A 16,814-nucleotide genomic window follows, 5' to 3' on the forward strand; every position below is an offset into this window, starting at 1 on the left:
AACTATAGCAAAGTCTTACTCTTTATCTCAAGCATTGCCAGATTTTGGAAAAAGTTTAAGTCCTTACTGTTCTCTATGAATTTAGAGCTAATCAGGCAGATATTAAAAATCAATTGAGAGATGCAATCCAAACTAGAAGTCCTAACGACGAGGGTTAACGAGGTGGAAGAACGAGTGAGTGACGTAAAAGACAAGTTGATGGCAAAGAGGGAAACTGAGGAAATAAAAGACACACAATTAAAAGACCATGAAGATAGATTAAGGGAAATAAATGACAGCCTGAGGAAGAAAAGCCTACGTTAAACTGGGGTTCCCAAGGGCGCCGAAAGGGCCAGAGGGCCAGAATATGTATTTGAAAAATCCTAGCTGAAAACTATCCTGATCTGGGAAGGGAAACAGGCATTCAGATCCAGGAAATGGAGAGATCCCCCCCTAAAATCAATAAAAACCGTTCAACACCTCGACATTTAATAGTTAAGCTTGCAAATTCCAAAGATAAAGAGAAGATCCTTAAAGCAGCAAGAGACAAGAAAGCCCTGACTTTTATAAGGAGGAGTATTAGGGTAACAGCAGACCTCTCCAAAGACCTGGCAGGCCAGAAAGGGATGGCAGGATATATTCAGGGTCCTAAATGAGAAGAACATGCAACCAAGAATACTTTATCCAGCAAGGCTCTCATTCAAAATGGAAGGAGAGATAAAGAGCTTCCAAGACAGGCAGGAACTAAAAGAATATGTGACCTCCAAACCAGCTCTGCAAGAAATTTTAAGGGGGACTCTTAAAACTCCCCTTTAAGAAGAAGTTCAGTGGAACAATCCACAAAAACAAGGACTGAATAGATATCATGATGAAACTAAACTCATATCTTTCAATAGTAACTCTGAACGTGAACGGGCTTAATGACCCCATCAAAAGGCGCAGGGTTTCAGACTGGATAAAAAAGCAGGACCCATCTATTTTCTGTCTACAAGAGACTCATTTTAGACAGAAGGACACCTACAGCCTGAAAATAAAAAGTTGGAGAACCATTTACCACTCAAATGGTCCTCAAAAGAAAGCAGGGGTAGCCATCCTTATATCAGATGAACTAAAATTTACCCCGAACTGTAGTGAGAGATGAAGAGTGACACTATATCATACTTAAAGGATCTATCCAACAAGAGGACTTAACAATCCTCAATATATATGTCCTGAATGTGGGAGCTGCCAAATATATAAATTAATTAATAACCAAAGTGTAGAAATACTTAGATAATAATACACTTATACTTGGTGACTTCAATCTAGCTCTTTCTGTACTCGATAGGTCTTCTAAGCACAACATCTCCAAGAAACAAGAGCTTTAAATGATACACTGGACCAGATGGATTTCACAGATTTCTACAGAACTTTACATCCAAACTCAACTGAATACACATTCTTCTCAAGTGCACATGGAACTTTCTCCAGAATAGACCACATACTGGGTCACAAATTGGGTCTGAACTGATACCAAAAGATTGGGATCATCCCCTGCATATTCTCAGACCATAATGCTTTGAAATTAGAACTAAATCACAACAAGAAGTTTGGAAGGACCTCAAACACGTGGAGGTTAAGGACCATCCTGCTAAAAGATGAAAGGGTCAACCAGGAAATTAAGGAAGAATTAAAAAGATTCATGGAGGGATCCCTGGGTGGCGCAGCGGTTTAGCGCCTGCCTTTGGCCCAGGGCGGGATCCTGGAGACCGGGGATCGAATCCCACGTCGGGCTCCCGGTGCGTGGAGCCTGCTTCTCCCTCTGCCTATGTCTCTGCCTCTCTCTCTCTCTCTCTGTGTGTGTGACTATCATAAATAAATAAAAATAAAAAAAAAAAGATTCATGGAAACTAATGAGAATGAAGATACAACCATTCAAAATCTTTGGGATGCAGCAAAAGCAGTCCTAAGGGGGAAATACATCGCAATACAAGCATCCATTCAAAAACTGGAAAGAACTCAAATACAAAAGCTAACCTGACACATAAAGGAGCTAGAGAAAAAACAGCAAATAGATCCTACACCCAGCAGAAGAAGAGAGTTAATAAAGATTTGAGCAGAACTCAATGAAATCGAGACCAGAAGAACTGTGGAACAGATCAACAAAACCAGGAGTTGGTTCTTTGAAAGAATTAATAAGATAGATATAGATAAACCATTAGCCAGCCTTATTAAAAAGAAGAGAGAGAAGACTCAAATTAATAAAATCATGAATGACAACGGAGACATCACCACCAACACCAAGGAAATACAAACAATTTTAAAAACATATTATGAACAGCTATACGCCAATAAATTAGGCAATCTATAAGAAATGGACGCATTCCTGGAAAGCCACAAACTACCAAAACTGGAACAGGAAGAAATAAAAAACCTGAACAGACCAAAAACCCGGGAGGAGGTTGAAGCAGTCATCAAAAACCTCCCAAGACACAGAAGTCCAGGGCCAGATGGCTTCCCAGGGGAATTCTATCAAACGTTTAAAGAAGAAATCATACCTATTCTACTAAAGCTGTTTGGAAAGATAGAAAGAGATGGAGTACTTCCAAATTCGTTCTATGAGGCCAGCATCACCTTAATTCCAAAACCAGACAAAGACCCCACCAAAAAGGAGAATTACAGACCAATATCACTGATGAATGCAAGTGCAATAATTCTCAACAAGATACTAGCCAATAGGATCCAACAGTACATTAAGAAAATTATTCACCATGACCAAGTAGGATTATCCCCAGGACGCAAGGCTGGTTCAACACTTGTAAAACAATCCATGTGATTCATCATATCAGCAAGAGAAAAACCAAGAACCATATGATACTCTCATTAGATGCAGAGAAAGCATTTGACAAAACACAGCCTCCATTCCTGATCAAAACTCTTCAGAGTGTAGGGATAGAGGGAACATTCCTCAACATCTTAAAAGCCATCTAGGAAAAGCCCACAGCAAATATCATTCTCAATGGGGAAGCACTGGGAGCCTTTCCCCTAAGATCAGGAACAAGACAGGGATATCCACTCTCACCACTGCTACTCAACATAGTACTGGAAGTCCTAGCCTCAGCAATCAGACTAGAAAAAGACATTAAAGACACTCTAATTGGTAAAGAAGAAGTCAAACTCTCCCTCTTCACTGATGACATGATACTCTACATAGAAAACCCAAAAGACTCCACCCCAAGATTGCTAGAACTCATACAGCAACTTGGTAGCGTGGCAGGATACAAAATCAATGCCCAGAAGTCAATGGCATTTCTATACACTAACAATGAGACTGAAGAAAGAGAAATTAAGGAGTCAATCCCATTTCCAATTGTACCCAAAAGCATAAGATACCTAGGAATAAACCTAACCAAAGAGATAAAGGATCTATACCCTAAAAACTATAGAACACTTCTGAAAGAAATTGAGGAAGACACAAAGAGATGGAAAAATATTCCATGCTCATGGATTGGCAGAATTAATATTGTAAAAATGTCAATGTTACCCAGGGCAATTTACACGTTTAATGCAATCCCTATCAAAATACCATGGACTTTCTTCAGAGAGTTAGAACAAATCATTTTAAGATTTGTGTGGAATCAGAAAAGACCCCCAATAGCCAGGGGAATTTTTAAAAAAAGAAAACCATAGCTGGGGGCATTACAATGCCAGATTTCAGGTTGTACTACAAAGCTGTGGTCATCAAGACAGTGTGGTACTGGCACAAAAACAGACACATAGATCAATGGAACAGAATAGAGAACCCAGAAGTGGACCCTGAACTATATGGTCAACTAATATTCTACAAAGGAGGAAAGACTCTCCATTGGAAGAAAGACAGTCTCTTCAATAAATGGTTCTGGGAAAATTGGACATCCACATGCAGAAGAATGAAACTAGACCACTCTCTTTCACCATACAAAAAGATAAACTCAAAATGGATGATAGATATAAATGTGAGACAAGATTCCATCAAAATCCTAGAGGAGAACACAGGCAACACCCTTTTTGAACTCAGCCACTGTCACTTGTTGCAAGATACATCCACGGAGGCAAAAGAAACAAAAGCAAAAATGAACTATTGGGACTTCATCAAGATAAGAAGCTTTTGCACAGCAAAGGATACAGTCAACAAAACTAAAGACAACCTACAGAATGGGAGAAGATATTTGCAAATGACATATCAGATAAAAGGCTAGTTTCCAAGATCTATAAAAACTTATTAAACTCAACAGCAAAGAAACAAACAATCCAATCATGAAATGGGCAAAAGACATGAAGAGAAATCTCACAGAGGAAGACATAGACATGGCCAAAATGCACATGAGAAAATGCTCTGCATCACTTGCCATCAGGGAAGTACAAATGAAAACCATAATGAGATACCACCTCACACTAGTGAGAATGGGGAAAATTAACAAGGCAGGAAACCACTAATGTTGGAGAGGATGCAGAGAAAAGGGAACCCTCTTACACTGTTGGTGGGAATGTGAACTGATGCAGCCACTCTGGAAATCTGTGTGGAGATTCCTCAAAAAGTTAAAAATAGATCTTCCCTACGACCCAGCAATTGCACTGCTGGGGATTTACTCCAAAGATACAGATGCAATGAAACGTCGGGACACCTGCACCCCACTGTTTCTAGCAGCAATGTCCCAATAGCCAAACTGTGGAAGGAGCCTCGGTGTCCATCGAAAGATGAATGGATAAAGAAGATGTGGTCTATGTATACAATGGAATATTACTCAGCCATTAGAAACAACAAATACCCACCATTTGCTTCAACGTGGATGGAACTGGAGGGTATTATGCTGAGTGAAGTAAGTCAATCGGAGAAGGACAAACATTATATGTTCTCATTCATTTGGGGATTATAAATAATAGTGAAAGGGAATATAAGGGAAGGGAGAAGAAATGTGTGGGAAATATCAGAAAGGAAGACAGAACATGAAAGACTCCTAACTCTGGGAAATGAACTAGGGGTGGTTGAAGGGTGGGGGGTGAGGGTAAAGGGGTGATGGGCACCGAGGGGGGCACTTGACGGGATGAGCATTAGGTGTTATTTTGTATGTTGGTAAATTGAACACCAATAAAAAATAAATTTATGAAAAAAAGAATATTATATTTTTTACCAACTGGTATAAGAATTCCTCACAAAGAGAAAAACCACCTTTGTTGGGAAGATCTTTTGATAAATCCATTTAAAATGGCTGTATATTGGGATCAGGGTTTTTGAGAAGGGCTTAAAATAGTTGGTGAGATTGTAGGAAACTGTGTGGATTTGAATGGGCTCCTTCCTTACACTTTTTCAAAATTATGAGAGTGAATAAAAATTAAAATTACTAAAATTTGAAATATTTAATCTAAGTGTATTTATTTATTTGGTAGAGATCTGGATATTTAGTTTGCTTTGTAAGTTGACATGGATAAAATCAAGATAACATACATACACAGAAGTCAGAAGAGATGATGAGATAGCAAGTATACACTTTGCAGAAAGTGTATACAAATATAGCCTACCTGTGGTATTACAACTTCATGAAGATTATGATTAGAGAAATTACAATGCCTTTTGTATATGTGCATTGGTGTTTATGTGTGTATTTTAATATAAATACTCTATAATTCCTAGGAATCTTGAAAAACAAGTATCATATGGGCATAGCCTAAAATATCAGGCTCTCTTTAAGAGATGATACTTAATTGATACTTTCTGGTTGATCTATCGACATGAAGGGTTTACATATCTTCTAGTTCTTAGATTATTTAATATTAAGTTGGGACTTTTGAGACAATTATTTCAAATGATAAAAATTCTTCAGGCTAGGATGCCCAATAATTAATTACCTAAGAATCTTTAGAAATTCATTTTAACACGTTTGGAAGCTGGTGATAGCTCAACAATTGGCCCTAGAATACTGCATGAATTTTTATTTTTGTGATGAGGAGAAAATTTACTTTTTCTAAAATCCAAGAGAATATAAATGGAATCACTCAGATTGAATAGGAATTCATGGTTCTGGTTTAGTATAGATAAATGAACAAATAAAGCCCCCCAAAAATATATATTCTCAGAAATTAGGGAAGTATACTATGATAGTTTAGTGCAATGGTTGTTGGCCTTGAGGAAAGGTAGAAAATGCTTAATATATGAGCAATGGCTCATCATGATAATTTTTCCTTCTGGAAGCTGTTTTGTTAGAGAACAGAAAGACAAGATCAAAGTTGAGATTGGTATATTACATATGTTAAGGAGACAAAGGAAATTACTTCTTTTAAACAAATACATAAAACAGATGAAGAGGGAATAACAGTTAAATCACCTTTATTTTTTGAAACCATACCTTTTTTCCTCCTATTGGCAAAAATTTTGACTGTAGGAATATTAATTACACACAATCTCTCTTTAATACATATAAAGCTTTACACTCTCTTACTATGCTTTTTTTTTAATTTTTAATTTTTTTAGAAACAGAGAGAAAACACATGAGCAGGCAGGCACAGAGGGAGAGGGAGAATCCTTAACAGGCTTCATGTCCAGTATGGAGCCCAAGGTGGGCTTGATCTCATGACTCTGAGATCATGATCTGAAGTGAAATCAAGATTTGGATGTCTAAGTGACTTTGCCACCCAAGCACCCCATACTCTATATTTTATAACAAACATGTTCTAAACCAAATAGAATCATATCTTTTGATTGATTTTCACAATATCAGAACAACTTGCTTCAAACTAATGATGTCAGCAGAAAATAGGTTCTTCCCTAAAACTTTTGGATAGCTATAGAACTAACAGAAATTAGACTTGTGAGACTTCAGTAACTGCACAGAGAAATTTAACTTGGGTGGAATTTTTATGGAACTCTTGTTCTGAAATTTAACCTAAAACACCCAGCTTTAGGTTAATAATAGTAAAAGGTAATTAAAACCATGTAGAATAAAACTTCATGGATTTAGTAATCAAAGGTCCTTCCCTCTTATGTTAATCTGTTTTGTTTTCTTAAATTCTACAAATGAGTGAAATCATATGTTTTTTGTCTTTCTCTGATTGACCTAATTCACTTAGCATAATACACTCTAGTTTCATCCACATCCTTGCAAATGGCAAGATTTCATTCTTTTTGATGGCTGAGTAATATTCCAAGTGTGTGTGTGTGTGTGTGTGTGTGTGTGTGTGTGTGTGTGTATCACACCTTCTTTACCCATTCATCAGTTGATGAACATCTGGCTATTTCCATAATTTCGCTATTGTTGATTGTGCTGCTGTAAAAATTGGTGTGCAAGTGTGCGTTCAAATCAGTATTTTTGTATCCTTTGGATAAATGCCTAGTTGTGGAATTGCTGGGTTGTAGGGTACTTCTCTTGTTAACTTCTTGAGGAACCGCCATATCGTTTTCCAGAGTGGCTGCACTAGTTTGCATCCCACCAACAGTGTAAGAGGGTTCCCCTTTTCTGCATCCCCAACATCTGTTGTTTCCTGAGTTGTTAATTTTTGCCATTCTGACAGGTGTGAGGAGATACCTCATTGTGGTTTTGATTTGTACTTCCCTGATGACAAGTGATGAACATTTTTTCATGTGTGTTGTACCCATTTGTATGTCTTCTTTGGAGAAATGTCTGTTCATGACTTCTGCCCATTTCTTAAATGGATTATTTATTTTGCAGTGTTCAGATTTATATATATATATATATATATATATACACATATATTATATATATATATACACACACACACATATATTATATATATATATATATATATATATATACACACACACACATTCGGGATACTAGCTCTTTATCTGACATGTCATTTGCAGTATCTTCTCCCATTCTGTCTGTTGCCTTTTAGTTTTATTGATTGTTTCCATTGCTGTGCAGAAGCTTTTTATCTTGATGAAGTCCCAATAATTCATTTTTTGCCTCCAGAGATGTGTCTGCTAAGAAGTTGCTACAGCCAAGGTCAAAGATGTTGTTGCCTGTTTCCTGCTCTAGGATTTTGATGGTTTCCTGTCTCACATTTAGGTCTTTCACTGATTTTCAATTTATCTTTGTGTATGATGTAAGAAAGTGGTCCAGCTTCATTCTTCTGCATGCTGCTGTAAAACTTTCCCAACATCATTTGTTGAAGAGACTCCTTTTTTCACCAGATATTCTTTTTTGCTTTCTTGAAGATTAGTTGACCATGTAGTTGTAGGTACATTTCTGGGTTCTCAATTCTGTTCCAATGATCTATATGTCTGTTTTTATGTCTGTGCCATACAGTCTTGATGACTAGAGCTTCATAATAAAGCTTGAAGTCTAGAATTCTGATGCCTCCCACTTTTGTTTTCCTTTTCAACATTACTTTGGCAGTCTTCTGATTCCATACAAATTTAGGAATTGTTTGTTCTAGCTCTGTTAAAAACATTGGCGTTGTTTTGATAGGGATTGCATACAATGTGTACATTGCTTTGTATAGTATGGACATTTTAACAATATTGGTTTTTCTAATCCATGAGTATGGAATATTTTTCCATTTCTTTCTGTCTTCTTTGATTTCTTTCTTAAGTGTTCTATAGTTTTTAGCATATATATCGTTTACCTCTCTAGATAGGCTTATTCTTAAGTATCTTATGGTTTTTGCTACAATTGTACATGGGATTGGTTCCTTGATTTCTCTTTCTGTTGCTTCATTATTGGTGTGTAGAAATGCAACAGATTTCTATACATTGATTTTTATATCCTGTGACTTGCTGAATTTGTGTATCAATTCTAGCAATTTTTTGGTAGTGTTTTTCAGATTTTCTGCATAGTGTACCATGTCACCTGCGAAGAAAGAAAGCTTAAGTTCTTTCTTGCCAATTTGAATGCCTTTTATTTCTTTTTGTTTTCTTATTGCTGAGGCTAGGACTTCCAGTACTATGTTAAACAACAGTGGTAATAATGGACATCCCTGTTGTGCTAATGACTTTTTAGGGGAAAAGCTCTCAGTTTTTCCCCACTGAGGATGATATTACCCGTGGGTGTTTTGTATATGACCTTTATGATGTTGAGATATGTTCCTTCTATCCCTACTTTCTTGAGGGTTTTTATCAAGAAGTGATGCTGTATTTTGTCAAATGCTTTTTCTGCTTCTCTCAAGAGGATCAAATGGTTTTTATCTTTTCTTTTATTAATGTGATATATCACAACTAATTTGCAGATATTAAACTATCCCTGTAGCCCAGGAATAAATGCCACTTGATCATGGTCAATAATCCTTTTAATGTACTGATTCCATACAAATTTAGGAATTGTTTGGATTTGAGTAGCTAGTATCTTGTTAAGAATTTTTGCATCCGTGTTCATCAAGGAAATTGGCCTGTAGTTCTCCTTTTTAGTGGGATATTTGTCTAGTTTTGGAATCAAGGTATTGCTGACTTCATAGAATTAGTTTGAAAGTTTTTCTTCCATTTCTATAATGTCTGATAGAATTTGCCAGGGTAACAATCTGGCTCTGGACTCTTGCTTATTGGGAGTTTTTTTTTTTTTAATACTGTTTCAATTTGTTTGTTGGTTATGGGTCTGTTCAAATTTTCTATTGCTTCTTGTTTCAGTTTTGGTAATTTATATGTTTCTTAAGATTTATCTATTTCTTCCAGATTGTCCAATTTTTTTGGCAAATAACTGCTCATAATATCCTCTTATAATTATTTTTGTTTCTGTGGTCTTGATTGTGATATCCTTTTTCATTCATGATTTTATTTATTTGGGTCCTTTTCATAAGCCTGGCTGGGTTTATCAATTTTAATTCTTTCTAAGAACCAACTCCTAGTTTCATTGATCTATTATACTGTTTTATTTCTATGTCATTTATTTCTGCTCTAATCTTAATTATTTCCCTTCCTCTGCTGGTTTTAGGCTTTATTTGCCTTTTTCTAGCTCCTTTAGGTTAAGGTTAACTTGTATATTTGAGACTTTCCTTGCTTCTTAAGGAAGATTTGTATTGCTAAATAATTCTCTCTTATGACCACTTTTGTTACATCCCAATGGTTTTGGACCATTGTGTTTTCATTTTCATTTGTTTACATGTATTTTTTAATTTCTTCTTTAATTTCTAGTTAACCTATTCATTCATTCTCTAGTAGGATGTTCTTTAACCTCCATTTATTTGTGGTTTCCAAATTCTTTCTTGTGGTTGACTTCAAGTTTCATACCGTTGTGATCTGAAAATCTGTATGGCATGATCTCAATCTTTTTTTTACAGGTTGAGGCCTGATTTGTGACCCAGAATTTAATCTATTTAGGAGAATATTCCATGTGTACTTGAAAAGAATGGGTATTCTGCTGCTTTAGGATGAAATACTTTGAATATACCTGTGAAGCCAATCCACTGCAGTGTGTCACTCAGAGCAATTGTTTCCTTATTGTTGCTCTAAGTCAGATTTTAAAGTCCCTACTATTATTGTATTTTTTAAAAGATTTTATTTATTTATTCATGAGAGACAAAATGAGGGAGAGAGAGAGAGAGTTACAGGCAGAGGGAGATGCAGGCTCCATGCAGGGAACCTGATGTGGGACTGGATCCCGGGATTCCAGGACCACACCCTGGGCTGAAGGCTACGCTAAACCGCTGAGCCACCCAGGCTGCCCTATTAATGTATTTTAGTCAATGAGTTTCTTTAAGTTTGTTATTAATTGATTTATATATTTGGCTGCCCCCAAGCTGGGGGCATAAATATTTATAATTGTTAAATCTTCTTGTTGGATAGACATCTTTATTATGATATAATGCTCTTCTTCATCTCTTGTTATAGATTTTGGCTTAAAATCTAGTGTGTCTGATATAAATATGGCTACTCTAGCTTTCTTTTGATGTCCTTTAGCATGATAAATTGTACACCATCCCCTCACTTTCAATCTGGAGGTGTCTTTGGGTCTAAAATGACTCTCTTGTAAGCAGTTTGTCAATGGGTATTGTTTTTTTTATCCATTCTGATACCCAATATCTTTTGATTGGAGCATTGAGTATATTTATGGAAGAGTAATTATTCAGAGTAATTCTTGATAGACATTAATTTAGTGCCATTGCATTGCCTGTGAAGTCATTGTTCCTGTAGATTATGCCTGTTCCTTTCTAATGCTTGTTGCTTTTGGTCTCTCTCTCCCACTCAAAGTGTATCCTTTGATATTTCTTGCAGAGTCGGTTTAGTGTTCATAAATTCCTTTAATTTTGGAATTCTTTATCTCTCCTTCTATTCTGAATAAAGTATTTTTGGCTGCCTATTTGTCCCATTAGCACGTTAACTATATCCCATTACTTTCTTCTGACATCTGTTGACAGTTCTGCTGCTAACCTTTGTGCCAACCCTTGTTATGGGTTAAGGACCTTTTATCCCTAGTTGCTTTGAGAATTCTCTTTATTTTCTGTCTCTCTTATTTTGTTTCTACAATTATTTTATTTATTTTATTCTTTTTTTTATTTTGCACGCTTTACTATGATATGTCTAGTTGTGGACATATTTTTGTTGATTTTGAGGGTAGTTCTCTATGACTCCTGGATTTGAATACCTGTTTCCTTTCCTGAATTAGGGAAGTTCTGAGCTATAATTTGTTCAAATAAAACTTCTGTCCCCTTTTCTTGTTCTTCTTTTGCTAGGACTCCAGTGATATAGGTATTATTTTGCTTTATGGAATCACTGAGTTCCTAAAGTCCACCTTCTTGATCTACAAGTTTTCTTTCCCTCTTCTTTTCAGCTTCACTACTTTTCATAATTTAATCTTCTGTACCATCTATTCATTCCTCTGACTCTTCCATCTTCATTGAAATTATATCCAGTCAGTTTTACATCTTGATCATAGCATTTTTTTAAATTTTAGCCTAACTCATTTTTAGATCTTTTATCTCTGAGCAAAAGTTTTTATCCTGTCTTCTATGCTTTTTTGTCAAGCCCAGCTCACATTCTTTTGACTGTTCTAAATTCTTGTTCAGATATATTGCTTATAGATGTTTTGAGCAAATTCCTGGCTCTGATTTCTTCTCAATCTTTTTTTGGGAGGAATTCCTCCATCTTGTCATTTTGGCTAAATATCTGTATTTTGTGTGTTATGAAAGCTTGTTATGTTTCCTGCTCCTGAGAGTAATGCTATATTAAAAAGGGGTCATACACTGTCCAGGGCCTGGAACTTCAGGAAGTGTTTCTGTTGTATGCTATGCACTCTGCTGTTGTGTTTTGGCTGTTCTTTCCTACAGGTCAGTCTTTGGCAGAGCTCCTCTTTGCTTGCAGTGGTGAGTATTTGGGCCTTTGACTAGATGTGTTTTGATTTTTTTGATAATATAAGCCTGATTTAAAAAGCAAAACAAGGGTCTCTGGGTGGCTCAGTCAGTTAAGCACCTGCCTTCAGCTCGGGCCACGATTTCAGGGTCCTAGGATTGAATCCTGCTGAGCAGGGAGCCTGCTTCGCCTTCTCCCTCTGCCCTTCCCTTCTGTGTTCTCTTTCTCTTGCTCTCCTAAATAAATAAATAAAAATAAAATCCTCAAAAGAAACAAACAAAACAAAACAAAAAACTTGGTCAATAAAAAGAGAAAAAGAAAAGGAACCAAAAAAATGAATAAACAGATAAACAAAAAACTATAACCCAGATTCCAGAGAAACAAGGAAAAAGAAAGAAATAAAGAAAAAACAACAAAAAAAGCCTGTACAAAAAACAAAACAAACAAATGAACAAAAAATATAAGCATGATTCAAAGAAAAAAAGAAAATGATAAAGGAAAAGCCTGGTCCTATATCCACCAGAATAAAGTTGACACTTTGGAGCACTTTATGATCAGTAGACTTGTAACATGGCGGGGGGGGGGGGGGTTGTTGTTTGACTGTGTTGGTCCTCTAGGGGAGAGGTGCACTGTGCAGGCTCATAAGGTCTGCCTTATGAGCATAAGGCTCATAGAGATCTGCCCTAGTAAAGATGCCCCTGCAGGGTGCAAGAGAGCCAGGTTTGGTATAAGCGGCTCCATCATTGCCTGGGGCCATGGTATTGCTCACTGAAGTCCAGCCATACTAGTGGAAGATGGCATTATCCTGCCCTCTTGTCCTGGGATGATCTTGTGGTCTCCATGGCTCAGAAAAACCTCATAGAAAAGGGAATAATCTCCTTTCCTGTGGCCCAGTCCTCTGTCAAATCCCTGCCCTCAACCTGTCCGTGCCCAGGCTATCAGCATACTTGATGCCATAGTTCTGTGTTTTATCTCTGGCATGTGGCTGGAATAAACAAAATTCCAAATCTTAAAGGACTTGGCAAGATATGGACCTGCTCCCTTCCCCCAGAGGAGAGGCTCACATCACTACACCCAGTGAGTGCCCTTCCATTCCAGAAAAGCAGTTACAGGGCCTCATTGGTGCCTGGAATCTATGGTGAAGCACAGTGAAGGCTGCAACCAGGTTATCTGCCCTCTGCACAGCCTGTGTCCCCTCCTGTTGAATGGCTGCTCAATGGCATCTTCCAGGTCCCTTGTCCTTTGAAAGGCAATAAACTGTCTTCCAAATGCACTCCAGGAAGGTGAACATTCTCTCCCAATGTGACCCAGGGAATCCCCACACCACTCCTGGGTCTCTTGTTCTCTCTCCCGAGGAGCACTGCTACCCACCTGTCTTGACTCTGGTGAATGGCACGGACTTCTAAAACCTTAGAATTTGAGCTCCACTGTTTGCAAAAAACTTGCCAGTCAGTTCCTTTCCATTCCCTGGTCAATGATCCTGGGAGAGGGATGCCTGGGTGGCTCAGTAGTTGAGCGTCTGCTCCAGCTCAGGGTGTGATCCCAGAGTTCCGAGATGGAGTCCCGCATGGGGCAGCCCCGGCTCTCCGTGGAGATCTGCTGTGTCTGCCTGTGTCTCTGCCTCTCTCTGTGTCTCTCATGAAAAAATACATAAAATCTTTAAAAAAAGACCCTGGGAGAGTGTTTTTCTTGCAGGATTCCGACCTATTGCCCCCTCTCCCTGTCCTCTCTCTGGATAAAGGTATCACCCTCTCTGCAGCATCCTGGGGCTTTTCTTTCTCCCAATTTAGTTTCCAAACATCACAGCCACCACAGTCTCTTCCTCTAATTGTGCAGGTTTTTCTCTTAAACCCAGGAATATAATCACATTATATGAATATATCAAAAGTTATTTAAAGTCTCCTGTTGAGGGGCAGCCTGAGTGGCTCATAGGTTTACTGCTGCAGCCTTCCACCCAGGGCCTGATCCTGGAGACCCGGGATCAAGTCCCATGTCAGGCTCCCTACATGGAGCCTGCTTCTCCCTCTGCCTGTGTCTCTGCCTCTCTCTCTCTCTGTCTCTCATGGATAAATAAATCTTTTTTTTTTTTAAGTCTCCTGTTGATAATCTTTAGGTTTAATGTAGCCCAATATCCCTATAAATGCTTGGCATATCAGACTTTTACAGTTAGTTGTTTTTGTGACTGTATTGAGGTACCTTATTATGTTCTATATGTGCGTGTATTTATTTTTGACTTTTGGCTTAACTTACCTTGGTGTGCCCTAATGAAATTTTACATATGGATAAGCCTTTGTAAGTACTATACAGATCAACATATAGATTATTTCCAGTATCCCTGTAAGATTCTCACAATTCCCCCCAAAGATAACCACTAATTACAACTGAATGTTTTGCTGTGTTTGACCTTCATATTCATATAAATTACACTATGCAGTTTGTATTTTCTGCAACTGCCTTTTTTTGTTTAGCATTTTGTCTGATATTTACACATTTATGCATGATGTAGCTGTTTATTCTCTTAATTTCTGAATCTACAACTTACCCACTTTACTATTGATTGGCATCTGAATTGCTTCTAGTTTTTATCTCATATGAATAAAGCTCTATACACATTTTGGTGCACATCTTTTGATGAATACAACTAGGAGTGGAAAGGTTAGGTCATAAACTGTACATTTGTTTACTTTTAGCAAATAGTGACAGTTCCAAAGAGGTTGTACCAATTCACACCTCCACCAGCAATTTATGAGAGTTCTACTTGCTGTACATGGTTGGAAACTCTTGGTATTGTCAATCTTTATAATTTTAGTTACTCTGGGGGAATATGATGATATCTTATTATATGCATAATCTGCATTTTCCTTTTTATATGTTCATTGGCCATTCATATCCATTCATATTCAAATGCAAAAGCTTTTCAAGTTCTGTCCTCTTAAAAACTCTGAAAAACTTAAACTGGTTAACAGTCCTCTTAAAAACTCTTGACAACTTAAAATTGGCTGGTTAACAACTGATTTCTTATGTCCTTATAGGAATATTTTGTATATTTGGGAATATGAATCACTTGTTGAAGATGTATCATACAAATACAGTCTATGGCTTATGGTTTTACTTCCTTAATGTCTTTTGATAAATAAATGTTATTAATCCTAATAGAGGCTAATATATTAAACTTTTCCTTTAGTGCTTTTTATTCCTTTACAAAAATATTTGCCTACTGCAAGATGATGGAATATTTTTCTAGGGTTTTTCCCTATAAGTTTTGTGGTTTTAGTATTCACATTTAGACCTGGAATTATTTTTGTGTATGATGTAAGGGTCAAGATTCATTTTTTTCCTTATACAGATATCCACTTGACCCAGCACTACTTATTGAAAATCTATCCTTTCTCCACTAAATTGAAGTGTCAGATTTTTCATAAATCACTGTTACTAATTTAATTGCTATAGCTTTTAATAAATGTTGAATCCTGCTGTGTAAGTCTTGTAGAATTTTCTTCCTCTTCTTCAAGATTGAAAACCTATTCTTGGCCCTTTACATTTTCATTTAATTTTGAATATCAGCTTGTCAATTTCCACAAAAACTTTTTGAGATTTAAATTAGGATTTCCTCAAACTAAAGATGAATTCAGAGACAATGGACACCTTTACAATATTACATCTTGCAATGTGTAAAGATGGCATTATTTGTGTAGGTCTAATTAAATTCCTCAATAATATTTTATAGTTTTTGGTTTAAAATATATTTTTCATTTGATTTGTTTCTAAGTATTTGGTACTTTAGGTATTAATATAAATTACTTTATTTTCTAATTATTATTGCTGGTATAAATACATAAAATTAATAACTTTACTAATCTATATCCAGACAGCTTGCTAGATTATTTTATTAATTTTAATAATTTGCCTCTAGATTTTTTTGAGATACTCTTTGTACCCAAAAATGACATCTGCAATAATGATTATTTTATAACTTCTTTTTAAAACCTTATACATTTTTTTCTTTTGTTATAATATATAGGACCTCCTGTTCTATATTCAATCAAATTTATATTGGCGGACAAGTCTTTCTCATTCTAGATCTCAGGTTTAAACTTATAATATTTCAACTTCAGGTATGATGTTTACTATAGGCATTTTGTAGATACTCTTCATTTATAGTATCTACAAATAAACCATTGCTTGCCTAGCATTTTTTTTTATCATGCATACATATTGAAATTATGTATAGGTTTTTCTTCTCCTATGGAGATATTCATTTCTTCTTCTTTTTTTTTTTCGTTAATGTGGAAATTTACATTGATTGATTTTTTGAATGGTAAAATTATTGTGATTCATGGAATAAACCCAATTATATCACCATACACTTTCCTTTTTGTGTATCACAGACTGGATTTGATTAAAAATAGTTCTTTAGAATTTTACATTTATGTTCATGGAGAAATTAGTCTATAATTTGCCTTTCTGGTGATGTATTTGTCGTATTTTGTATTAAAGTTATGAATATTGCATAAAATTTTTTACATAAATTTATGAGAAGTCATTAATGGATTTTTATGGGAGTATAGATTCATCATAAGAA

Source organism: Vulpes vulpes, chromosome 13 (assembly GCF_048418805.1).
Source record: "Vulpes vulpes isolate BD-2025 chromosome 13, VulVul3, whole genome shotgun sequence".
Classification (NCBI taxonomy): Eukaryota; Metazoa; Chordata; class Mammalia; order Carnivora; family Canidae; genus Vulpes; species Vulpes vulpes.